The sequence below is a fragment of the Lagopus muta genome, chromosome Z (genome assembly GCF_023343835.1).
Source record: "Lagopus muta isolate bLagMut1 chromosome Z, bLagMut1 primary, whole genome shotgun sequence".
In the NCBI taxonomy this organism is placed as follows: Eukaryota; Metazoa; Chordata; class Aves; order Galliformes; family Phasianidae; genus Lagopus; species Lagopus muta.
The window spans coordinates 47,594,652-47,620,420 of NC_064472.1; the positions used below are offsets into that span (position 1 = coordinate 47,594,652).

The following is a 25,769-nucleotide window of genomic DNA, read 5'->3' on the forward strand; positions in this document are numbered from 1 at the left end:
GAGATCATTGAGTCCAACACCCCTACTAAAGCAAGTTTCCTAGAATAGATCTCAAGGAAAGCATTCAGACAGGTCTTGACTGTCTCCAGAAAAGGACTCTCTACAACCACTCTGAGCAGCTTGTTCCATTGCTATGTCACTCTCACAATAAGGCAGTTCTTCCTATTGCTTTTATGGGATTTTCAGTTTCTACCTGTTACCCCTTGTCCAGTTGCTGCACGTCACAAAGAAGAATCTTTTCCTCTCTACTTGGCTCCTGCACTTTAGATAAGCAGTTATGAGATCCTTTCTCAGTTTTCTCCAAGTTGAACAGTCCCAAGTGTCTCAGCTTTTCCTTATATGAGAAATGTTCCAGGCCCCTATCTATCTTTGTGGCCCTTTGCTGGACTCTTGCTAGAAGGTTCCAGTCTTTTTTGAACTGAAGAGGCCAGAAGTGGATGCAGTATTCCAGATGTGGCTTCATCAGGACAGAGTAGATGAGGAAGATCACTTCCCTCGACCTGCTGGCCATGCTCTTTTAAGTGCACTCCAGGATACCTTTGGCATTCTAGGCCACAAGGGCACACTGCAATAAGGCATATATGATGCATGTGTTTATTTCTCCCCAGGTGTTGGACTATACACTTCCTCTTGTTGAACTTCATCAGGTTCCTCTCTACTCAACACTTCAGCTTGTCCAAATGTTGCTGAATCACAGCACAGCCTTTTAATGTGTCAGTCACTCCATCCAGCTTTGTATCAGCAAACCTGCTGAGTGTGGACTGTGAAAGATGAAAGATGAAAAATTCACAAGAAAGCTTGAAGCTTTATAATGAATCAAAAAATCCATGTTGTGATTGAAGAAAATGAAACTGTAGAAATAAGATGAATACTGAAGAATGAGGGCAGTTGGTTTTGCTACAGTCACTTATTTTCTTTCTATTTCTTTTGATGTAAGATGCTCTTACTTTTTCCTTTTAAACTCGTATAACAGCAGAATTCACTTTATAGCCATTTTCCACTGAAGAGAAGGAGTAACGTTATTTAATATTTCTTCCAGATGAATTTATTTTCTATGAAATAACCAAAATATTTTACACGATTCTATATTTTTGTTGTATTAGTCCCAAGATTTGGCTTTGCTCCAGCAAAAGAATTTGTATCAGACCTGGAAGTTTCTGTTCTTCGATTACTGTCATCTCAAGCTCATCAGAAATAACAACAGAGGCACTGACAGATAGTTGAATTTTTGTAGCAATATTAAAAGCCAAAAAATTGCACAGACTGGAAAAGCATGTGTAAATCTTCAAAATAAAGGCCATCATGCATCTATTTTTAAATAGCCTCTATTCATTTCTCTGACACTGAAGTAAGCCCTCCTTCTTCTCTTACATTTTTTTTCCAATAGATAATTAGATTAACATTAAACATGGACACCTATTTGAAAGTGCTCACATTTTAAGTAACACCAAGTTGCTTTTCTTTCAAATGATGTGCAAGTTCACTAAGTCTTTGCTTCTGAAAAGCCATTTTCCTTATATACATTCTTGGACTAACGCTATGCCCCATGTGGCATTAAACAAGCCAATAGTAAGCTATGGTTAATAGCAGTAACTCTAATAACTATTTATCTAGATGACATCATCATGTTAAATCTTCATTTTCTTGCATGGGTTTAAGAAGTGAAGCTTGGTTTGCAGCAGATAGAAGAAATATATGGTGAATTTTATTAGCTTTCTGAGAAAACTTGAAAATTCCAAGGACTTCTGTGATTGCTTTCTGTCCTTTATATCCACCAAATTATAAAAGCCATACCTAGTATATAATTGAGTGGTGAGGATGATGTGGATTGTCCTTGCATGCAGAAGGTATATTATGCAGTTAGAAGTCGGTGCCACACTGAGAGGAAAACTGAGACAATAAATGCCACAAAGCAAGTGAGCAGCGGGGAGGCATGAATGCAGTTCTGATAAAGTGCTCCAAAGTGAAAATCAAAGTAAATAGATAAAGGCAGACATTGGTCTTGGCTTTTTAATCAGGCGCCTGGAGCAAAGCTAAGGCAGGAATGATAAATGTGTAGCTATATTATGGCACAGACGGAGCACTGTAGTCGATCAGGTCAATGTTTATGTTAACTGTGGTGGAAATCATTGAACATTCACCTTTCACCCTTGCAAATGAATCAGCAGGTTCAAAACTGTAGTTAATTTATGAAATAGCATGCAATCTCACTAACTATGCAGATGGAAAATGAAAGGTAGGCAATTTGAAACAATTCTTGTTTCAGATTGAATGTTGATATATATAAACATAATGTGAATGTGAGCTGGCATTTTGAAACATCCATTAAGAAGAAGGTAACAGGCAATTAGGAGGAAAACACAAATTTGGGCTGATAGTAGATAGGCATAATGATACTTAGAGCACTTAGATAAATGTTTACAGTTTGAGGAGCTGAGCTCCTGGATCTGGCTACTGAACTACAGATATACAAGCCTGAAGTTTCTCATCTCTAAATAAGTTTTCATGAAGGCATAATAAAGCAAACAGAAAACACACTTATTTTCTAATCATTTTCAACAGACCAAAGCAACTCTTTTCCAAAGAGTAGCAAGTACTTAGGGAGTGCCTGTCAGATGCATATACGCAAGGGACCATCAGAAGACTTTGTAAATGTCTCTTCTGTGTGAGCTCAGAACTTCCTCAACTTCCCAGCAGTGTGGAACAGACATAGGCAGGGACTAACTGCAGAAGCTGCTATTCACTCCTATGATGAACTGTAAAGAACATGACACAGTGACCCATAGGATCCCCATTAGCCACACTCACTAGCACTCTGAGAGAGCTGTCTGCTGGGTTCTACCAAAAGACCCCTGGGGACATTGCTCCAATCAGTCAACTTAGATACCTCAAGGATTTTCTCACTGCTAGAACACAAACAAACTTCCTCAAGGCTGAGAACAAACAGTTTCAACTTATGTCAGTCCTCTCTGGAAATAACACATTTCCCTGCAGAGCTTGGGGAGAGTATTCATTTCACAATGCTCTGTCTCTAAGGTAAGTCACTTCACCCTCATACACAGGGAAACATGATATCCAGCTAAAGACTGTGAATGGCATCACAATAATATTTTGATTTGTTTTTCTGGGTTTCTTCATATTCTACTACAATGCCTATGTTTAAAGCCAGTCATCCCTGACAGTTTCCAAACTGGGAATCCTTGCTTTCACAACTGCTGCATTGTTTCATCTCAGCTGTGAAGATTTCCAGGTTTCCTCAGAAAGAGCATTGTAATTCCCTGCTGCGTGTCTTTTTAAATACCGTCTCTCTACAGGATTTGATGATAGTGACTGTCTACTATGAACAAGCGCCGTGTCTGTGACTAGTAAAAATGACATTAATGTCATGCAGGAGGCAAAGAATAAAGGTGGATTTATGTTTATGCTGAGAAAATTTTCTAAGATGGTTGTAAAAGAAAAATCTACATAATTTATTAAATAATTATCTATTCTGGATTCTCCTCCTCTCACTTTTACATGCAACTCATTAGTACATAAGCTAAAAAGCAACATGATAATTAATATCAACAGAAGAAGCTGAGCGTGGTTGAAGATTATATATAGATTACCTCAATTCGTTTTACATATTCATTATTTTTTCTCATCTCTGACTTCAGCTGAAGTAACTCTCGTTGCTCATAATCCAGTTGTGTAGGAAAACACTTAAAGAGAAGGAGGAAAGAGTCGGTAGAATATATCCACTTAAAGGAAGGTTACATAAAGGAAAACCATAACAAATTCAATATGGAGATATATAATCTGTAAAATATTTAGTTGATGGTAGGGGTTTTTGCTGAATCTAAACATTCAGAAAAAAAATCACAACAAAACAGCTCAATTATCTTCAGGGATAAGTAAAATCAAACATATATAACGAAGCATTGAAACACTTTAAAAATTATATTAAAAAGCAGTTTAGATAGGAATAGGTTTTCACTCAATTAATAGGTCATTGCTTAAACTGAAAATAGTATGACCCTGCCAGATGTAACTTAATGATCCAGAGATTATTAAGCACAGGAAATGCCATGTCCTCATTTTACAGATACAGCCTTATGTGTTGCAGTGATTTACACATTTGGAGTCTGAGGGCATAATAGCTGCAACAACCTTTGTATGAATTTCCAACAGAATGAGTGGGTAAAAATATTCACAGCTAAGGAATTCACCTCATAAGAGGGGCTAAATGCAACAGCTACCAAAAGGAAGACTTGAAGGGTAGAAGGGCCTCATATGAGGAAATATATTCTAATTAGTACTTACATTTGTTATATGGTTTGGTTTTCATAATCACACGGTGATTATGAGAAAGAGTACTACACTGTCTGGACCAGAAGCTTTATTTATTAAGACACTTGTAGAAAACACACTGATTTCCTATCATTTTTGGTTACAAAGTTCATTGTTTATAAGATACATTTTGGTTTAAAGAATGAGCATTATGACATTTACCTTTTTTTCTTATTCTGTTATTTGAATGATTAGTAGACGTGCATAAGAGATTCAGCTGATAGTCAAAACCCTGTATGCTTCTGACAGTGTCAATGAAGCAGAAGTCAAAGGTCAGAAGGAACAGCTTCTCTTGAGTTCCAAAAATGTCTTGTCAGGTGACTGTATAGTGGCAATCACAATATAGCTACATGTTTTTACTTAGTGGTATTATCAAAGAAGTTCCTTACAATGTCAACAACAGAGAAATCACAGGATTACTTACCCTCTGGGTATTGAACATGTAAAGTCTAGAGAAGATGTATAAGTCACCTAGACTGGTATTGAAATCTGCAAATTTGTTATACTCAAGGGAGTTTTAAGTTCTCAGTTTTGAAATGAAGCACATACATAATTGCTTTTTATTTTTCTCCTTTAGATAACTGTCTTCTTTCCTACCTCCATTTTTTTTTCTTTATGAGTTTCATTAAAATAAATACCTAAAATTAATATAGAAGCTAAGTTATGAGTTTTAAATATACAGCAGTCAGGAAATTAAAATGTTAATATATTCATGAAAGATCTAATTATAATGTAACATATATATTGCGCTAGCTGCTGGAAAAGCATTTTTCAGTAAGAACCAGTAATAATAATAAAAATCTTAAGTGATCATGATAATATTTCCGTAATAATTCTAATGCTGCACTTTCTTGATCCACATGCATGTGATTTCTCACACAAAAATCACAGTATATCTGATTCCTAACTGCTATAAAATGATATAATTGTACTGAAATTATTGGACTTATTTTGACCCACAAGAATTAAAGCTGTACATTAATGTAATTGGTAACTTCTCTTTCTTTCCCTATGCACCAAAGCAGCTCTGAAAACATGTACTCCTCTTGAGCTGTTGGAGTATATACATACAAAAACTGTTCTCATTATTTTATACATAGGTGAAAAAGTCAGAAGCTTACAGTCCAAAGTGAGACAATCTTAGCAATGTTCATGACATTTATCTTCATTCCAGGAGTGGAATCATAAGCTACATATAGATCTAAATATGTGTGGAAATTCTAATCTATCCTTGTAATTTAGCAGATTAAAACAATGTCTCTCAAAGATATTTTTAAAATGACACTACTCAATATTGGTATTACAAGCAACAAAAGGAAACCTCAGTAGAATACAAGCAGTGAAAATGAGATTCCAGCTGATCTGGCTTGACCTTTGACACCAGACAACCCCTCCATTTTTCTGGAAAGCTTTTTCAAACAAACAAACAAAAACAAAACAAACAAATAAAAAAACCCACATACACAAAAATAAAACAATACAGTGTGTACAAAACAATCTGGAAAGAGGTCTTTGTGCAGGAATCAGTGTTCAAAGGCAAGAGTCTGTAGCTACTACCTTTTTTTAAAACACAAATCTCAGTTATATATAAATGTATATATACTAATACATAGATGAATGAAGTTCTTTTCTTAAGAAAAATCTATTTACAAAGGTTTGTGTCATATGTCTTCTGCCATCCAGAAGACAAAAGTGATGCAGACAACGATATCTCCAGTATCACTTTCATCTAGAGCAAGACCAGACTTCATTCTTCCTCCCTTTTCTCATGTTGTGATGAAATAAATGGCCATGAAGTATGCTACCTACCACATCCAGTAGTAATATACTTTTATGAACCAGTTAATCCATTCATTCATTTGCTACACAGCCAAGTGAGAAAATGTTCGACTCTGTACAGTGATTCAGTGTGAAATTTATGCATTACATTTCTCATACACCTAAACTCTTCTTGGATTTATTTAAAGTAGATTTTTGTTTTGAACCTGTTCAAGAAATAAAGCAACTGTGTCAATAAATAATGTCACTACAATAAAATTGACTCAAGGCTGTGTAACTACATGTGAGCATGTTATAAAGATGAGACCTGAAAGTACTTGACTAAGAAAAAAAAGCAAAAAACAAAAACTAAGAGGAATTTTAAGTCTGTATCCAAAAAGCTTTAAAGACGCTATTTAGGCTTCATAAGCATAAAAATGGTGGTCTGCAGATAAAAATTTGTTTAGACTTATTCAAATAACCTTTGAGTTCTTGTCAGAGACTCCATTTGTGCTCCAAAAAGAATATCCCTTCAACAGCTTAGGTCTTGCAAACACTTTCATTCGTTGTTTCAGAGACAATAGCTACAAGGAAGAAACAGTAGCCTCTTGTTTCCAGAGTTAAATGAATCATGAAATCTACACTGAAAAAGTGAAATGGAATACTTCAAACCTCAGGAAGAAATATTTGTTCTTTATTAGTCAGCACATAAATTACTAGTTAATTATTTTTTATTTTATTTTTATGGTGTTTTAATTATAGTTCTTATTAATGGTAGCAAGGAAGTAGAATCTTTCACTCTAGAAAATATTTGCACACATCTGCACTCATATATCTACTGATTACATAATAAATTTTATATGCTTTTTCCATTCTTGGCAGACTAGCTTGGTATGAAAGTATTTTTCTTGCATGTGTTAGCTTTTACTCTAGCTATTTAAATTCAGATTTTATTATTAAGTGAATACATACACTCAGTGCATTTTCTATCATACATCGGATTCACCATTCTTGCTTACTGTACGTGCAAAACAGCGACAAAAAACCAAACCACCACCACAACATTTTTTAGTTTCTTTTAGTGAAGTATGCGTAAATTGAAACTATTTAGAAGAATAAATTATTAATGTTAATTCTTTATAATTATTTTTAGTTTCAAATAGTTGTAGGGAAGATTCAGGTATTAGTATTAAATTATCATTAAATTAATACATTGTTCATTTAAAGTACTGAACAGAAACTGATCTGAATGACTTATGCAAAGTAACAGTTTAAGGAGTTTTTAAGGAAAAAGAACATACGTACTTAATATGAACAAAAATAAAACTGCAGATTTACTCTGAAAAAAAAATACAATAATTTGCAAGAAGCTTATTAATTTAACCTGTAAGTATGGATGGAAATAGCACTATATGACACATGCACACAAATACACAGAAACATCTTCTGTTTTAGAAGATTTCTTTTTTATTTTCCACTGAGATTTCACAGGTCCTCTCACCAAGCACTCATTTCAGTGCTTTGTCTCTCCAAAGAAAACCTTCAATTAAATGAAAATTAAGTAATTTTTTTTTTTACTACCTGAAAGTCTTGTGCACTGACTACAAGAATTCAGTTTGCATTGCGAGATATGTATCAGGCAGAGTAAACGTTTTTTTCCTTGTCTATATATTTTAAGATCATAAGAAACTAAAACAGTTATCTCTTGAGCTCCCAGTATATTGCAGTCTCATCCTCTAAATTCTCTGTTATGACCTGGTCTGAGCTATAGCACAAATAGTCTTGACTTAATGCTAACCATAATGCTTCCATAAGAGCTCTAGCAGTTAATGACTCTGGGTGTTTATAATCTGAATCTTCCTTCTTATCTGTATCCACCTCACAGCCCTTTCTGGGAATATTTCTGCTGGATGTACTGTGATTACTTGCAAGAATACAGTGCAAACTCATGAATTGATTTTTTGTCAATAACAAATGCTTCAAAAGTACACAGGATTTGACTACAGATCTATAATAAAAACTCTGATAGGACCAAGCTTGTTTTATACTGTAGAATTAGTATTTTGTTGCAAATAAACAGTGTGGCTTAGTCCCGTGGGTTTCCTTCGTATACAGGGAAGAATTTCCTGTGAACTTTTTTAGAAATCTGTTAGTTTTTGGATCCTTAAGAAATAAAAGATTCTTTTATCTTCCTCTTGGATATTCTAAGCAATGAAATAACAGGGACATCTGAAACCCACAGAAAGATTAAATTAATTGAAATTATTTGCTTTTATTTTGTAATAGAAATTAATTTCGAGTAGGAGGATAACCATATTTATTAACTTTTCTTCATTAGTTTAAATGAACTGCATTATGACGACTATAAAGGTTCTTTCTGCAACCTGGAAAAAACCACATCCTCCCCTGCAGGACAGACATATACTGGGAGTTAGGCACATAGTGCTCATCCTCTATTAATATTTTGTTATCTATAGAACAAGTAGTCCAAAACAATGCATTCTAAGAAAATTCAGATTCCAAGTATCTTTAGCAGCAGACTAAAAACATAGAATCATAGAATGGGTTGAAAAGGACCACAGTGATCATCCAGTTGCAACCACCCTGCAATGTGCAGGGTCACCAACCACCAGACCAGGCTGCCCAGAGCCACATCCAGCCTGGCCTTGAATGCCTCCAGAGATGGGGCATCCACAGCCTCCTTGGGCAATCTGTTCCAGTGCTTCACCACCCTCTGGGTGAAAAACTTCCTTCTGATATCTAACCTAACCCTCCCCAGTCTCAGTTTAAAACCATGGTTGTTGTAACATTCCAAGAGAAATCTTTAATATTAAAGCATAATATTTAAGATTTTTTTCCTCTCATCCTCTACTAATTTAAATGCATAGTAAGATCCATACAATGTTCCCTAAATTAATAATATCCTACTTTTCTATAAAAAGGATGCAGCCGTAATATCAGAAGTATTATTTTGAAAAGACATTTTAACCGCATTTGAAATTATAAACATTAAAAATCATGATTGTATATTTTATGTTATCACCATAGGTTCAAGCAAGACGTGTCTGCAAATTCCCCCTTTTCTGTGATGTCAATATTTGTAAGAAAACTATATGCTTACTCTTAAAAAATTTGATAATGTTACTAGGTTTAATCCTTACCAGACTTCTACATTTCTGTCACAAACTGCATTTTAATTCATATCTAGCATATGCCTAGCTAGGAAGTTACAACAATTATAATTTAGATTGTGACAAATGATTTTTGTCATGCATTTTGTACACCACAATCACCACTGCATTTTATTCTAGTTGTATCAGTAGGAAGCAGCCAGTGTATACTGAGGCATTTTGTTTTGCAGCCTGGATATTCTCCTGGTCAGTGTGCTGGTACCAGAGATAGTCTTGTTATTCATCTCCAGCCACAGTTTGTGTTAGCATTCACAGCCCTCAGTTTCTAGGCTGCCAGAGGCTGAACTCATTGGCGAGATAAATTATACTACCCCTCAGGGACTGCAACAAGCCACCTGTCACTTGTCAAAGAACCAGCACTAGTTTGATGGTACCTAATATCCCACCATCCGACCTGCAGGCAAAGTGGCTGTTATGAAAGCGTAGCCATGGATAAATGTGGTAGAAAATAAGTGAGGATGTGAAAGGATTTAGATAAATGAGATCACATACAATTAATAGCAAATTGTGCTGGCAATACTTTTTTAAAGAAAGGCTTTAGAGCAGCAGTGACTTTTATTTTTCCTTTACTGAATTGTAAAGTAAGGCACCCAGAGAACATTCTGTGCTTTATATTTCCATTAAAACCACAGCTTACCTTTTGCAAGTCAACCCTGTGTTATTTCAAGACTGCTGCTCATTTCTTTTGTGTTTTTGGAGATTTGGGAAGAGTTGTCTTTGTTGTTGTTGTTGTTGTTTTCAGTCAACTGTAAACAATGAATCGAGGCCATGATACCCTGAAAGTACATATTTTGTATTGGTTTTTGCAATTAATCAAATCCAGAAGATTAGCAGCCACAGGAGTTATAATGATTGTACTGTGCTCTATTGGCATTATGAAGAGAGAGTTTCAATGAGTCTCTCTTCAAATTCGGCTCCATTTGTACTCCACATTAATAAGGATTTCAATTGACTGAAACCAGCAAAAGAAATATCCAATTAAGTATCATTACATGACTTCAGTTAAATGCCGGCTTTGAAAAGTCTCTCAGAAGATATTAAGTTTCAATGAGTTTACTGCAACATACTGTGACTCGATGTTTAACTCTTAAAGATGCACAGTTGTTTTAAAGCAGTAGTCTGTGCATTTACAGATTAATTACCAGATTTTAGATTCTATGCTGTTTCCATGAAAATGAAGAAACTTAATGTGACTATAACTGCCAGAACATTAAAAAAAGTAAAATATTGCAAACGGATTAATTGTAGTGTAGCCTGTCTAAATCACAGCTTCTGGAAGAGAGAATATGTAAAACAAAATTTATTATATTAATTTAGACATGTGTAAGTTAGCATTCACATTGTACAAAACAACAGCATAGTACAAAATCGTGTAAAAATAATACCATATACCAAAATAATAAATTTATTTCTGAACAAACATTGAATATTTAGTTGCTCTTTAATTCCAACACAGAAGAAAAATGCAAATTTGATTATGTGAAGTTGATAATAGCTCTAAACTGGAAAACAGTGTGCCATTAGAAGCAAAATAAAGAAAAACAGAAATATGCAATAAAGCTGAAATGTGTTTTGTGTAACCAAAATTGAGAAGCAATAACATTAAGGAGCAAGGCAATCGACAGTTCTTCTAATTAAAGGAAAATTTAATAAGCATAGAAAAAACCATTTTAAATCTCTCAGATATGTTAATAAATGATCAAAATCAGTAGGTACAATGCATCTGACTCTATAAAAGACAATTAATATGAACATGAACAATCTGTGAATTTCCAAAAAATAAAAAGAAACAAAACAATAACATGCTGCAGACCTCATTCAATTTTAGATCTTAGACTCTTATTCTTTCTGTACTATTTTTCCATCTATTTCCCAAGGATACAAGCTAAGTCTCAAAGAGCTTTAAATCAAATAACAGAAAGAAAATGAGAACAGAAGAGTATACATTTTTTTAATGCTGAGCATAAATGCCAATTGTCCTCAACTACTCCTCAACATATCTTTTGAATTATTTCAGGAAATGTACTTGTCAAGTTGAAAATTAGTCTTTGCAATGAAGATTGATAAAAATCAGTGAAGACAGATTATTCTTTCATTAGAAGAGATTTTTGGGGGAAATAAAAGAAATTTTAAATAAAATAATTTAATGTGAAGGTGACAGAAGATCAATAAGGGATTAAATATCAGACAAAACGGAAGGGTCAATTTTGAAAATCTTGTAAAGGGATGCCAAATGGTCTTTGCAGTTTATCTCTATTCCACATATAGCACACTAAAATGATTTTTTCTGAATTTCTCAGATTTGTAAATAACTTTTGTATATAGATTTAATTAGTTTATTATTATTCAAAGTGTATTAAATGTTTTCTATTTGCACCTATTTTCCTCCTCAATTTGATTTTCTCCTCTGCAATCCATTCATTTAAGAGTGAGGTATATATTTTCTATGGACTAAAATGTTAGTGAAAAAACATGTCTGTCTACTCACTTTTGGGTGCTGTAATAGGGAAATTTAACATCAGTCCTTCATGGCTGTCCTGGCTTCCAGCTGATTTCTAACTGACATTAAAAGTGACCTTTAAAAGGTCAAATGGTTTGGTTCCTTGTTTCCATAGAAAATGTCACTTTCCCAGCATGATACCTCAGCAGTTGCAATCATATTAATCACCAAGCTTTCTCTTCTCTTTCACAGAAAGACAAATTCCTCAATTGCAGTACTCACCTTGTTTTGCCTCGGAAAAGCCAGCTTTGCAGGTCACCTAGTCCACTCTGTTCCTGATTATAGTCATAGCAAGTGAGACAGAACTGTTTGGATTGTCAGCTTTTGAATGGACACTGACAGTTCATTTGTTTTGCATTGCATGGGCTTTTCCTTCAGCAACATGTCATTCCAACTTGAGGTTCTTTCCAACACATATTACTCTACAGACGTATGATATTACATTCACTGAAAATTCCACATGGGTGCTTTTTTACAGAAGAATAAGTGCATAAATTACCTTCAGTTTGGTTTGCTGAGCTTTGTAGAGCAAAATGCTACATATCTTGTAGTCCAGAAAGTGAGTGACCTTATCTTATGGTATTCTGTTTTACACTTACTTGTGACTACATAATAGGTTCTAGACACTGACTGTGTGCCATTCTTTGTGAGCCTAGATACATGCATCTTTACTGTATCACACCTTTGAAAATGATCCTGGGATTTGTAAGAAGAGAGAACTATAGAGGGAAGCTGGGAAGGGGAACTAGCTTAGTGAAAGTAAGTTCTCAAGATCTGAAGATCAGTTCAGCCTACTTTATTATCTCCTACAAATACAAAATGAGTTTTGCATACACAGACACATCTCCAATAGCTACAACTAGCTGAAACTCACAGGATTCTGGGTGGATCTTCTACCAGCGATTGGAAAGGGGAAAAGAGTTTATAAGGCTTGCCATTACATTTCAAATAGGATTTAGGCAGCATTTTCATCAGTTTCATTTTATGTGAGTTCACATGCCCCCAGATCCACTGTGACTGCTTGATTATTGCATCAAAGAGTTTATCGAAATAAATAAATAATAAATAAATTCCAGAATAGTATGGTTTACTGGCTTTTCTCTCAGTTCAGGAAAAGCTTCGAGAATTCCCTCTATATAGCCTCTACAAAGCCAAAAAATAAAAAAGCATAATAAAAAATAAAAGGTGTCACTACCATCCCATACTGTGTTATGCTTTTGCTGTGTCAGGCTTATGCATTTTGGAGGTCAAACTAGTTTTTCTCTGTCGTCAAGCTGATATTTCCTTGACCAACAGCTAAATTCAGGTTGTTGTATTCAGCATGTTTAAAGTATGTCTTGCGCTGACAAGCTATGGTGCATACTGAGGACTTTGTAATTTATGCTAGTTGGATATATAAGTAGTTCAAGGATGCTACAGAAACTTATCAGTGTGAAATCAGATCTAAGAAATTGTAGCAGAAAAAATGTTCTTCCTGGGATAATTTCATCTAGAATAATCAATCTCAAGGTTTGCAGGATTTAATAAGGTTTTAATAGTTTTCTATTGCTGCACCACTGAAAGGTTAGGAAACCATTTAAAGACGCTAAGCTGGACAAAGCTCTCAAAGCTCAGAGTTTGTAATGCATTAACCCTGGTATATTCCACTTGCTTTCAACATATATCATATCATCTTTGAACAGCTCGTTGTTTCTGATACTGATGAGAACATGACTAAAAACTACATGAACATATCGTAAAAGAGTTTGTTCTAACTCTAGATGATCTTATATGAATTATTATACTATATGAATTTAAAAAAAATATTAAAAATCATTGAAAAATAATATTAAAAATGCAATTCCAAAATTAAATTATTATTCAAAAATAATACTTGCTTGTTTTATCTCCTTTCTGGAAGACAGCTAGTCTCAAGTGACTGACCCAATGAAAATCATATTAATCTTGATCGAGGCAAAATAATGTTTTTAAAAAGTACACAGTGAATACTTCTTTATACATACGGTAGCTTTGATTAAGGAAACTACCCTTATTCTGTGAAATACTGAAACACATTAAATGTCCCCAGATTCAAGCATATGTGTCGTCCCAGTGCCATTTCATTCAATGAACTACTATAGTAGTGCACTGCAACTTAATGAACTTCATGACACTTACTTCACAGAAAAAGAGCAGTATTTTTATTTTCCCATTTTTAATTTAGGAAAATCACTAATTCTAATTTATGATCATTAAGTTTTACTGCCATCGCCTAAATTTTCCTTGTGGAAATGATGCCTGCGTGTTTTCTTATGGTTTCTGTTTGTTGCACTGAGTTTTCCACAGAAATATTTTCATTAGAAACAATTATAGCTATAATCCTTATTTTGTTTTTCTATGTAGCTGTGAATATAAACTTGTCTTCCAGATCTGCAAAATAGGAAAAAAAGGTAGGGCAAAGAAAGTATACTTTAAAAATTCAGAAGATCAACTTGATCATGGCAAACTTCTCTTACTGAATAATCTCCCTATATAACTAAGAAAAGTCAATCAAAAATTACATTTTACTCTGTGCACTAATAAAAAAAAAAATTGTAATCACTGTAAGATTAGGATGGTAATAACAGAATAGAATAATGAAAAATATGTTCCTTTTTTATTTTTTTTCCATTAAAAAAAAAACAAAAAACAAAAAACTTACAGTTCTTCAGCATAGATACAAGTGTGATTGATTATTCTTGTCGATGACATCGACACAGAATCAACAAGCCTCATTTGTCAAAACTAGATGAATAACTAATTGAACAAATTATCTATGCATTACGTTTATACCAACGGAATTTTCAAAGATTACAGAGCTTTTCATCCTTTTTTTACATTACTCATTTTTTTATTGTAATAATATAATAAGAAATACATTAATACTTATTTGCTAAAGCAAATAAACATAGGTAAAATTTATTGTGGGAAATTTCACTGATTTAAATTGATTTATTATATTCTTAGATTTTTTTTCTACATGCAATTCTAATGTGACTTTTCTTAACACATTCATACCCAGTTTAGAAAGTATGAACTTTAAAAAAATTGTCCTTAGGTGAACATGAAGAAGAAATAGATATAATTTTCAGAAAATATGTTGGAATAGCAAGTTCTTCAGGAAATCCCTTGCTTTTTATTAAGACAAACTAAAAGATTTGGATGAAATGCACTTTCTTAGGATTCTGAACTCCAACGTCTCTAGTTGGACAATCAGGAGAAAAGTTCTAGGTGCACTGAAGTCAACTGAATATCTGCTTGCGTTTGTGCAAGCTACTCGGTCAGTGCAAATCATTGCTTCATCACCATTCAGACAAACAAAGCTTTTTGTCAGATATCAATGTCAGTTTCTTGTTTTGTAAGTTAAAGTGTCCTTTGGTAAAAGGAAAAAGGAGAGAGAACATGGACTACAAAAGAGAGTCATATAAAGAAAAGTCAGAATTTCAACTTAAAATTCAAAGGTTTATGAGTGAACACAAGGGAAAATTCAAAATATTGCAGTGCTTTTCTTAAGAAAATATATGTGTAAATGAATTACATATTGTATAAATGACCAAAGCATAGAATATGTACTCTGCACTATGATTTATTAGATTTCTTTCTTGTAATGTAGTACTTCTTTGTTATATCAGAATAGTGCACAAAGTGGAATAAAGTCAACTGGGGAAAAAGACGGGAAAAACATAAAACTTTCATAACTTTAAAACACACTGTATGACTATTTTGCAAAGCAAACTATAACCAAAGGAACACACATAATTGATACATTCTGTCCTTAAAGACAGCAGATATGAGTGTGCACTGAAAAAATAACAAGGCAGTTATTTTCAGCAGTGTTTGTTTTTTTTTTTTCTCTTCTTTTTCTTTTTTTTCTGTAACTTAATAAAATGTGCAAGCTTTTTCCAGGAGGTCCCCAGTGTCTTATGTCTCATGTGTCAATATAGGACAATGATAATTTTTTTCTATGGTCATATTTTCACACCTGCATTCAATGCCCTTTGAAAATTTTAATACTGCTTCAGGGGGAAAGCATACATTATTTAATACTGACATATTTTCTCCAGGTGTTTTTGAATTTCTTACGTCAAAAGCATTATTCAGTTCTTTTAATGGTCCTCTCTTTTCAAGAATACGACACATATATGAGAAGGTATAAGTAAAACCTCTTCATTGTCAACCAGGTGACTTTGGCTTTCAACTTGGTGACTTACATTACTGGTTAGCAAAGGCACATAATTGAATTATTGCATTTATTTTGTAACTTAACTGATACCGACTAATCTGTAGATCCATACACAAACAACTACCTGAAACAATGGTCCCAGGCATTTATGTGGAAGTTTTAATTCTGAAAGATTCAAGCAAAACTGACATCTTCTTATATGCTTTTGAGAATTGCTATGTTCCCACAAGATATCATAAAGATGTCAGACAATGTAGGCTGCGTTAAACCTCTTCTTTATTATTTTTTAACTAACTGCTAAGAAAACATATATTTATCTCACTGTGCATCAAAATTTCCTGTATCTATGTACTATATTACAATAAGACAAAATTTCATATATGTTATTACAGTATGTTAGGCAAGTATTTGTAAAGACCATAATCCTGCATTTCACAGATACTGACAACTGCTGCATCAAATTGCACTGATGTGACAGTCCGATTGTCATTACATTTTCAAATTACCTGAACTATGACTTCACATGTGATCTAAATAATTTGTTTAGTCATGAACTAGAATCAATTTCCAAATTTCTATATGGAGTCATGAGTTCAACCTCACAGAAATGGTCCAGGGGTCCTAATGGACACGAATGGGCACAAATTGAAAAATAGGAGGGTCTCTCTGAACATCAGAAAGCATTTTTTACTCTGTAGGGTAGCACTGGCACAGGTTGCCCAGATGGAATGAAATCTCCTTTCTTGGAAATATTCAAAAGCCATCTGAATGTGACCCTTGGCAACCTGGTACGTGGCCCTGCTTGGTCAGGGGGCTTAGATCTGGAAAACTCCAGAGGTCCATTCCAAACTCAGCTATTCTGTTATTCTGTGATAAACATGCCTAATTTCTCTACCTTCACTGTGACCAGCATATCTGACAAATCTGTTTTTGAATATCCATGTAGTTGGCCTATCTCTCCACATTCAGACATTGAAAGGATATTGAAAGGATACAGCCAGAGGAAAAATCATCCATTAAAATAAGCCATATGCATCACAAAACATAAGTTAATTTTGAAAATGAAAATGGATTTTCCAAATAAAATATAAAAATAATACAAAATATTTTTATCTCCCCAAATTATTTCTCTTAAATCTAATTCATATCAAGGTCATATAATTTGTTAAAACAAATATATATGTCTTTTTACTTTTCACAGTGCATCTACTGTGAAAAGAAAAAAAAAAAAAAGAAAGAAAATAGAAGGAAAAAAATGAGAAAGTAACAAGGAAAATATTGATGATGTTTATCAAATATAAATTCCTTATTAAAAAGAGGTTCTAATGTGGTGTATCTGTTTTATCATTTTTACACTCCTGTTTATTAATAGTTAAAACACACTAGATTTCCTTCATCTCAGCTGCTGAATTTTTGTTGTTCTTCTAAGAGAAACAAGACGGTAAATCAACTGCTGGCGTTCCAACTCTTGATACCAGGAATTCAGAGTAAGACAGGGAGCAGTTGAAGGACACACTGTGTCCTCTGTTCTGCCCTGGTCAGGCCTCACCTGGACTACTGTATCCAGTTCTGAGCTTATCAGTACAAAAAAAGTCAGGGACCATCTGGAGAGTCCAGTGGAGGGCAGGAAAGATGATAAAGGGCCTGAAGCATCCCTTCTGTGAGGAAAGGCTGGGTGACCTGGGTCTGTTCAGTCTTGAGAAAAGAAGGCTGGGAAGGGATTTCATTAATGATTATCTTAAGAGTAGGAGTCAAAGGGGCATGGACAACTTCTTTTCAGTAGTCTGTGGGGACAGGACAAGGGGAAATGGCCATAAACTGTAGAATAGGAAGTTCCCCACCAATATGCAAAGGAACATCTTCACAGTGAGGGTGACAGAGCACTGGAACAGGCTGCCCAGGAAGGTTGTGGATTTTTCTTCTTTGGAGATTTTCAAGACCCACCTGGATCCGATCTGTGCAGCCTGCTGTAGGGAACCTGCTTTGCAGGCAGGTTTGACTCGATGATCTCTGAAGGTACCCTACAGTTCTGTGATTTTGTGATGCTGTGACAGTTGGATGTGTACAACTAGTTGTGTAGTTGGGAGATATTAAAAAATAGCAGATACTAGAACAACTCTGAGACTTTAGTTTGCATATTCATACTGAAAAGAACAGAAAATTACCTGGCCTACTCAGGAATGATGTGTGTATATGGTTTATCTAGACCCCATACCTGATAGAACAGAGCGTGGTAATCTGTATCAAGGTCACGATTCACTCAGCTCCAAAATTGTTTTACGATATGTGCTTTTCTTTATTTTTCTCTCCTTTCAGAATTTTTGAGTTCTTCCTTACCCACGATTGTAACATTCTTCTGTCCATTGCAGTAACAGTTATACAAGAATGGTTTTGATGTAGAGTGAGTGAATATGCATGGCAAGCTAACGTTCTTTCGATTTAAGACTCTGAGCATATGAATGGCTGAAATGTCTCCAAAGAAATCATAGCAAAATACAAGATTACAAACCTTCTTTGAATATTAATAAATCTTGGAATATTCAGCATTGCTGAAACAGAAAATAAAATATCTTTTAAAACATCCTTAAATAAGAGATTTGTGGAAAATATATAGACATTTTCAAATACGAAAGAAATTAAAATTGTGAGAAAAATATTCTTCATGATTTGTACAAGAACTGTACATTCATATTACATGTGTGTATATATATATGTACGTACGTATGTATGCATGTATGTACCTACACATAATGATTTCTGCAAAAGTTATTTGAGGAAAAATATTTATATATTTGTAGACTTATAGATGTGCCTATTTTATTTGTGCCTGATTTTATTTCTATTTTATTTTAAGAAAATAGAAAGAGCGAATGCATAAAATAAGTATTTAATGAAACTAAGAATAAGTGTATTTCACCAGACAGTCTACTCATTACATCCTCTTAGTTAGTGAGCATTCCCTAACTTTTCTGTTTTGAAAATCAGAATTAAAAGTATATTTGTCTCACTGGCCATATTGATATTTGGTGTTGATCACAGGATGTAGAAATTCTGTGTATGTTAAGATAGCAGCGATAAAGCCTCTGTTTAGAGCAGAAGGAATTCTGGATCATCTGATCTGCTATTTAAACACAAGATGGAATGAATTATATGCAGATTTCTGAGATTAACTCAGAACTTCTTGGTCTTTTAGCACTTAACTAAGACCATTACCATGATTTTAAACAGGGTTCTTATGTGTGAATAATCTACACCATATGTTGAGTATAAAAAGCTAAGTGGAAAAAATCTAACCTGGACACAGAAGTATTATTTATAATGGCATATTTTATGAACAGATGCTCAGAAATAAAATTCAATTCCTGGAATAAAACCTATATTCAGACAGAATCTGAAGATCAATAAACTTGTATTGTTCTCACACATCCTAAACCTTCAAAAGACTGAACAATAGAAAAGTCCTTATGTTCTTTAGCTAAATTATGTAGGAAATAATGCTTTTTTTTGCTACAACAGTTACGAGAAATAATTATGAAAATATGGAAATGTTACAATGGCGATGTTTTAAAAAATTGAAGGAACATACTGTTAGACTAAGAGAAGAAAAGATTAACAAAAAAATTTGTTGAATTATGTGTCCTAATATTTATCATTAAGTTTATCATAACTGATCAGACTGTTTTTTAACTTGTACAGCCCCAAGGGTGTAGTTAATTTCCTGCAACACTCAGATGTTTCCACTTGAGAAGTTGGGCATTTTGTCAATTTGAAAAAAGAAAAAAAGGAAAGGAAAGGGGCAAGAGATAAGGGGTAAGAGGTGGGAAAGGAGTGGGGGAAGAAGGGCAGAAAAGAGGAGGGGAGGGGAAAAGTATAGGGAAAGAAAAAAATAAGAAAGATGGAGAACCTTTGAAGAAGGTCCAGAGAAGGGCCATGAAGATGATCCAAGGACTGGAGTACCTCTCCTATAAAGATAGGCTGAAGGAACTGGACTTGTTCAGCCTGGAAAAAAGAAGACTGTGAGGAGACCTCAATGTCCTTCCAATATTTATAGGGAGTTTGTAAACTCCCTATAAAATGAGAGAAAAAATGAGAGAAATTAACAAGAATGGTTTTAAACTAAAGAAAGAGATACTTAGAAGAGATTTCAGGGGGAAGAATTTTACTGAGAGAATGGTGAGGTGCTGCAATAGGTTACACAATGTGGCTGTAGTGCCCTTTCTCTGGAAGTTTTTAAGGCCAGGCTGGATAGGATCCCAAGCAATTTGATCTAGAATGTGATGATCCTTGAGGTTACCTCCAACCCAAGCCGACTTATAATTGCATCCTTTGAAAAAGAAATTTCATAGAGGTTGGTTTTTTGTTGTTGTTATTTTTTTGATTGTTTGTTTTGTTTCTTTGTTGGATATGCATGTGATGTGAATATGAAATAATCTGCACTGAGTACACTGAATGTCTCTGATGTACCCTCAATTAAACTATTTTCTTTTCATGTCCTAGTGATTCCTAGATTTCTAGAATCCAGAAATTGAAAGATCCTACAGAAGTCATTTAACTAGCCCTTCTTCTTCACGAAGTCCTGCTTGCTTCCTCTCCCAAGGAAAAGTTAGTCAACCTTAGGAGCTTCTTAGGTTGTTTTTATGATAATAAAAATTTTGTTTACATGTTTATATGCTTAATGAGTAGCAAAATAAAAATATTTTTTTTAAAAAAAGTGGGTTTTTTACATTGGGTTTAAATGCATGTTTGAATGCAACTAGAAAAAGCCTTTGTTGTATTTGTTTGGAGTGTTTTTGTTTTTGTTTTAAGATAATTTTTTAAATAAATACTTCTAATATTATCTCTTTAAATTCTTTTATTTACTGGATGGCATACTCACATATGTGAATATATAATTAAATCTTAAAATTTTATGAATCTCAGCCGGTAGATGTTCCAGAGATTTTAAAAACAAATATTTTTTTAATGAAAATTTTTTCAATTCAAGCAATTCTTTTCAAAGAATGACTAAATTTGTAGAAATTTCCTTTAAAAAAAAAAAAAAAAATTCTAAGTTCTTTACCTTTTACAGTCCAGTGTTTCAGAAAACAGCTTTTGCAAACAGCATTGTTAGGGAGATGTAGAAATTTTCTCATGAAAATCTCTTTTAAACATAAAGATTCCTAAAAGCAGAATATGAACAATCACAGGCTTTGTATGAAACCTGAAATTAATAAATAGTAATACTATTGTCAAATTAAGAAGAATTTCTCTATATGGAAGTGGGAAAAATAACATGAATTTCTAATAAGAAAATTCACCGATACTGAGGGTGAGCAGTGATTAGCTGGGAATCATAACTACATCCAGCTGGAGTTTATTTCTAACCCTAGTTCAGACAAACGCTGGATTTCTGCCAAATTCTCATAATGTATTCTCACTGTCTTGTGAAGAGCTGGTGGTGGATGAAAGTGCTTAGCATCTTCCAACCAACGGAGTTCTGTAGGAATGTGTCTTCCTGTAATCTGAGCAGAAAGTTTACATCTGAGGATAAAAAGATTTGGTTCCTGAAAAATATCAGTTGCTCAAATTCTTACCACCTAATCAGTTTTTATACTAAAATTTTATGGTTTACTAATATATCCTTTAGTAAATTGTCATCTACAAAACTCATAAAAAAAAAAAAAACAACAAACAACAAAGCATCAAATGAGGCAGAGAGATTAGAGTGTATAGAGGTGAATGTCGAGCTGTTCAAGTATCAAAACTGTCAAAACTGTTGAAAAAATACTACTTACAGCATCTCTGCCAGGGTAAAAGAGTGGAGAATTATCAGATGATTAAAATACTGTACTTCTGTTTTTCTTCATGGCATTCCAAGCTCTCTAGAATACTCCAGATATTACATTATGTGTATCCTGAAATGTATGTACTATACTGTCACATTCTCACTTTAAAATGACCTACTGTCCACTCCAAGTTTTAGGAAGAAATGTCTATCTCTGCATTTTACAGCTGATAAAAAAAAATAGATACGGGAAAACATTGTCTGTTCAATTCAAAGTAGCAAATTTGTGAATAAAGTTTCTATAAACTTGACATTACATTACATATAATTGTAATTTCTTTAAACATTCTAAGTAGAAAGCCTAATTGAAAGCAAAGGCAGTATAAGATCTTTCTTATCCTTTTATACCTGTTGATATACATTCTGCGGCTTATTCTTCTAATTTGTATTTAAAAAAAAAATCTATTTCTTTGTTTCTAATAACTTAATAAGTTATAAATATTATAATTCTAACAAACTAATATTTGGTACATATCTAGAAACAGATCACTTGTCTAAAATATCATGCAGTGACATGCAGGAAAATTATCAGTAAGTAGAAATATTAGGGAATTAATAAAATTAAGGACAGAAATCCTCAAAACCCACAAGCAGTAAAAAGATGTATAGATTATCATAGTTGAAATAGAATAAAGAAGAAAGCCATGGAAATTAAACACATCAGCAAATTCTGTGTTAAATGCTCTGTTTGGCTTAAGAAACAGAGCAATCTCTGAAACGGCTAAGGACCTCCCATTCTCTCAGGCCCCAGTTCTTCCAGATATCATGTAGCATAAAGCATGATTTCTTTCTCTCGTATTTGTTTTTATATTTCAAATAGTTACTAGTCATAGCCTGCCAAGTCAAACATAATGGTACTTAATCCTACACCTTTAAAAACATCCAGATCTGAAAAATGTATTTTGGAAGACAGAACAACTTGAGACTGTCAAAGTTTTAGTTTACTAAACATTTATGCCATGTCTGGAATACAAGAAATCTAAGGGAACAGGGAAAGAAATGGATTGTTGCCGATTTTATTTTTTATGCATTTATTTTAATGAGGAGCTCTACAAATGGCTTCTACCCAGAGCTAAGAAGCTTTTACTCATATCTGTATTTTTTTTTTTTTTTAAATATTTGGTATGCTATATATAAAGATACCAAAATTATATATTAAGCATTCACTTTGCAACCATGGCTGACTGTAAGAGTTGTGTCCACTCCAAAGAAAATATCAGATTCAACATTGACACATGTTTTAAATATTCTTAGGGATATCATGCCATTGGGAATAATTTATTATGCACATCTGTAAGAGTGCTACATTTTAAAAGACACAGTTTTTATTATAGCTTAACATTATTTACTTGAGAGGGGAGAGAGAAAAGGCGGGGGGCAGTGGGGAGAATCCTAACTGTTTTAAAGGATCATATTGCTGCTTTAATAAAAAAAAAAATCTTCCACACTCAATTCAGTCCAGATTGTATTTGAACATTCTGTATGTTTCTGTGATTTTTATACTTTTCAACATGGTGAAACAAAGGATTAGAACTCATAGCTCAAGATCCTTGTTTTTAAAAGGAAACAGCTTTTGCCAAAAGCAGACAGAAATCTTTGTCCCATCTTATAAAAAAGAGCCACATTTTGCCCTTGATGCAGCCACTCAACACCCAACAAGGAAAGGGAGAGGGTCTTGCATGGACCAGAGGGCATCCTAGTCCTCTGACGTCTGTTTTGTTATTAATTATTTTTCTTTCGAGATTTTGAGGGATAGATTCTGTCAAAAGGAAACACTCCAATATGCTGTTTGGAAAGGTCACTGGTGATGGCTACTCACATTGTATATTGCCTTGGTGTTTCCCCCTGAGGCCTCAGCAGGCCCTAGAACACCCCATATCCCCCACAGATGGCCAGCTCACTAAGGTTGCTCCCCTTCCAGTGCTCAGAGAAGCCCCAGCCAGGAAAAGAGGATGATTATCTCAAGTAGGACTCCTCTGCAGTCATCTAAGATCGATCTAAACCTTCAGCAACTCTTCAGTAGATGAGAATGATGTATTTTTCTACTTGGAGGTAAGTTTTTCCACAGTATGGAAAGGATAAGAACCCATTGCCTTTTGCAGCCTAAGGAAGAAGGAAAATATGCTCTCACTGAAGCTATCAAGTTACCTTCTGTACTGTTCCATAATTACAGCTTTGCAGTTCTCATTTCCCACAAACCATAACCCTCAGCTTGTTCCTGGCATGACAAAGCAGTAGTTTAAGGCCCACTGTTGTACTTCTCCATACAAATTCTGCATGTTCATATCTCTCTGAATGTGGTATTTCTAAAGCAGGAATTGTTGTCTATTTGGATAGTATTTCTAACTCTTTTTGTTTGTTTTTACATTTCATCTGAGTGTGAAGAAAATACTAAATAAAAAGTTTGAAGCCAGAATTTACTTTCCAAAGATGGTACTGGTGGGATATCCATCTCTTGAAGGAGCTACTAAATTCCCAATGTTATCCTTCCATACTGGCTATTAAGGTCAACAACTTCCCTATTATTAGATATCCCCAGAAAGATTAATGGAAAGCCTGGAACAAGCACAGGGACAAAAATCCAATTCAATTCTGATGTTAATTTTTACTACATAACAGTAATGCTACCTTATATTACGCATCATTACTACTTAATTTTTTTTTCCAGCATAGAAATGAGAGTGGAAACTGTATTAAGTGCACTTTACCTCCTGCTACAAATTTCAGTGGATTCTCAGGAAAATATATGAAAGACATCTCATGTACCTTTCCTCACACTTCACAAATAAAAGAGATAAAAGAGATAAAAACTACTCTGTACATTTGGTCTCCATGATAATTGGCTATATTTAAGCAAAAAAAAATATATATATATATGTATATATATATACAATGCATTTCACAAATGAACTGGGATGGCATAATTTTACACAAGTTGAGTAATGTAATTACTCAAATGTAATTGTGCTTGATTTATCAAAGTATTATTAATGCAGCTATCAAGTTTCCTCTAATATATCCTGCACTCAAATAAAACTTTCCAACAATCTATTGACACTGTAATTTCACAAAAGTGCAAAATTTATAATTACCTGCAAACTTAATTTGGATATATTTATGTTTCATAGAAACCGAATTACAAAAAGCATATAAATATATGTAACTTTGAGTCACAAATAAACAAATTATCATCAGGGAATTATTTTGCTAAGATTAAGCAATTAATACAAAATAATTTATGTCATTATCAATAGTGCAGGTGAAAATGACTACAGAAAAAAAAAATTGAGATAGTTTTTTAGCAGTAACATAACATGCTTAAGTTTAATGACATAATGTGGACTCATCATGGATTACAGAAGTAGGGTTTGAAGAATACTTTTACTTTTGTTTTACCTAGGTCTTGGGAATAATGACATGTTGAATTTTAGCCTTCATAAATCCTGGATAGGAATCTGCCAACCAATATAACCACCTGTTAAATTAATGACTAAAGGACAAATTAAAAGGATGTTTGTCACTTTTGAGGAGAATTGAAAAAACATATATGTAAATAGAGAACAGGAGTGCAAAGGATATGAAAATACCATTGAGTCCACTCCTTCTCAACCTTCAAAGTCTGGCACAGACCAGCGGGTTGTAGTAAACAGTGGAACAAACATTGCTCTCAGCAGAGTAAAGAGGTGCACAGCAGAAGTCTGGAGGGTGACTGACCTGTTTCATGTTTATACTGAAGCAAACTCAACTTGTAGACAAGCATGTCAGTGTACAAAAGATCTGGAAGATGATGTCACGTATGGTAAGGGATGATAGAAAGATGACAGAGACAAAAAATCATGAGTAGTTATGATAGGAAGGACAAAATTACCTCCTCCAGTAGCCACCTCCCTTGTTCTAATATTTGATAAACTCCTGATACTTCAAACAAAGCGCTGATCTGTGCAGTGGCCAGTGGATATAGTTAAT

General features: G+C 33.9%; 1 long non-coding RNA gene across 1 annotated transcript in view; it reads right to left on the reverse strand.

The window, feature by feature from the left end:
- The window catches only part of LOC125686869 (uncharacterized), a 27,060-nt gene extending 1,291 nt beyond the window's left edge, over positions 1-25,769 (reverse strand). The window contains exons 1-4 of the long non-coding RNA XR_007373920.1: positions 25,672-25,769; positions 9,916-10,054; positions 3,609-3,701; positions 1-761 (exon numbers count right to left, since the gene is read on the reverse strand). The exon at positions 1-761 is cut by the window's left edge and continues 1,291 nt beyond it. This is a non-coding gene — a long non-coding RNA (uncharacterized LOC125686869). The remainder of the gene's footprint in view (positions 762-3,608; positions 3,702-9,915; positions 10,055-25,671) is intronic.